The following is a 2,212-nucleotide window of genomic DNA, read 5'->3' as shown; positions in this document are numbered from 1 at the left end:
ATGTAGGTTACCTAGCGGGCACTTGGACTATCTTGGTTACCTAGCAGGCAATTGGACTGTCTAGGTTACCTAGTGGGCACTTGGACTATGTAGTTTACCTAGCAGGCACTTGGACTATGTAGGTGAACTAGCGGGCACTTGGACTATCTAGGTTACCTAGCGGGCCCTTGGACTATGTACGTTCCCTAGCGGGCACTTGGGCTATCTACGTTACCTAGCGGGCACTTGGACTATGTAGGTTAACGAACGGGCACTTGGACTATGTAGGTAACCTAATGGTCACTTGGACTGTATAGGTTACCTAGCGGGCACTTGGACTATGTAGGTTAACTAGCGGGCTCTTGGTTTATGTAGGTTAATTAGCAGGCCCTTGGACTATGTAAGTTAACTAGAGGGCACTTGGACGATCCTAGTTAACTAGCGGGCACTTGGACTATCTAGGTTAACTAGCGGGCACTTGGACTATCTAGGGTAAGTAGCGGGCACTTGGACTATCTAGGTTAACTAGCGGGCCCTTGCACTATGTAGGTTACCTAGCGGGCACTTGGACTATGTAGGTTAACTAGAGGACACTTGGACGATCTAGGTTAACAAGTGGGCCCTTGGACTATGTAGGTTAACTAGAAGGCACTTGGACTATCAAGGTTACCTAGCGGGCTCTTGGACTATGTAGGTTAACGAACGGGCACTTGGACTATGTAGGTAACCTAGTGGTCTCTTGGACTATCTAGGTTACCCAGCGGGCACTTGGACTATGTAGGTTAACTAGAAGGCACTTGGACTATCAAGGTTACCTAGCGGGCTCTTGGACTATGTAGGTTAACGAACGGGCACTTGGACTATGTAGGTAACCTAGTGGTCACTTGGACTGTCTAGGTTACCTAGCGGGCATTTGGACTATGTAGGTTAACTAGCGGGCACTTGGACTATCTAGGTTAACTAGCGAGCCCTTCGTCTATGTAGGTTAACTAGCAGGCCCTTGGACAATGTAAGTTAACTAGAGGGCACTTGGATGATCCTGGTTAACTAGCGGGCACTTGGACTGTCTAGGTTAACAAGCGGGCACTTGGACTATCTAGGTTAACTAGTGGGCACTTGGACTATGTAGGTTCCTAGCGGGCATTTGGAGTATATAGGTTACCTAGCGGGTCCTTGGACTATGTAGGTTCCCTAGCGGGCACTTGGACTATCTAGGTTCCCTAAAGGGCACTTGGACTATGTAGGTTACCTAGCGGACAATTGGACAATCTAGGTTAACTAGCGTGCACTTGGACTATGTAGGTTAACTAGCGGACACTTGAACTATGTAGGTTACCTAGCGGGCACTTGGACTATGTAGATTAACTAGCAGGCCCTTGGACTATCTAGGTTACCTAGAAGGTACTTGGACTGTGTAGGTTAACTAGCGGGCACTTGCACTCTCTAGGTTACCTAGCGGGTACTTGGACTATGTACCTTCCTTAGCGGGCACTTGGACTATCTATGTTAACTAGCGGGCACGTGGACTATGTAGGTTACCTAGCGGACCCTTGCACTATGTAGGTTACCTAGCGGGCACTTGGACTATGTAGGTTAACTAGAGGACACTTGGACGATCTAGGTTAACAAGTGGGCCCTTGGACTATGTAGGTTAACTAGCCGGCACTTGGACGATCTAGGTTAACTAGCGGGCACTTGGACGATCTAGGTTAACCAGCGGGCACTTGGACTATCAAAGTTAACAAGCGAGCCCTTGGACTATGTAGGTCTACTGTCTCTGTTCCCCTACAATTCTGTTGTTTGTTATGCTAGGGTTGGATTATATAGTCATTTTTTCTATTAGTTCCTCCTTCTCCCGCTTCTCCCGCTCTATTTCCATAATGCCAGGGAATCATTTCTCCCATTGATGTTTCTGATGGGTTTATCTATCTTGGATTTCATGCACTGAATGATCTTCATTATACAAATGAATGTTCACAGGTCTAACAAACTAAATTAGGTAAAACTGGGAACATAATAGTAAAGGGATGAAAAGAAAAGAACTCGTAACACTATGTTTGATCTAATCAGGTTGCAGCTTGATGACCTCATTTGGAGGTTCAAAGGAGATAAATCGCTCACTGGAGGTCAGATACATTCTCTGCTACACATTCCTGCTGAAAATCTGCATGGAGCTGTGCTGATAGAGTAAGAGCCCTGTAGCTGAAGGAGCCATCTGGAGAGCCACACCAGC

This window comes from Tenrec ecaudatus, unplaced genomic scaffold, assembly GCF_050624435.1.
Source record: "Tenrec ecaudatus isolate mTenEca1 unplaced genomic scaffold, mTenEca1.hap1 Scaffold_69, whole genome shotgun sequence".
NCBI lineage: Eukaryota > Metazoa > Chordata > Mammalia > Afrosoricida > Tenrecidae > Tenrec > Tenrec ecaudatus.
The sequence above is the reverse complement of the archived record's forward strand: the minus strand, read 5'-3'. Positions refer to the sequence as shown.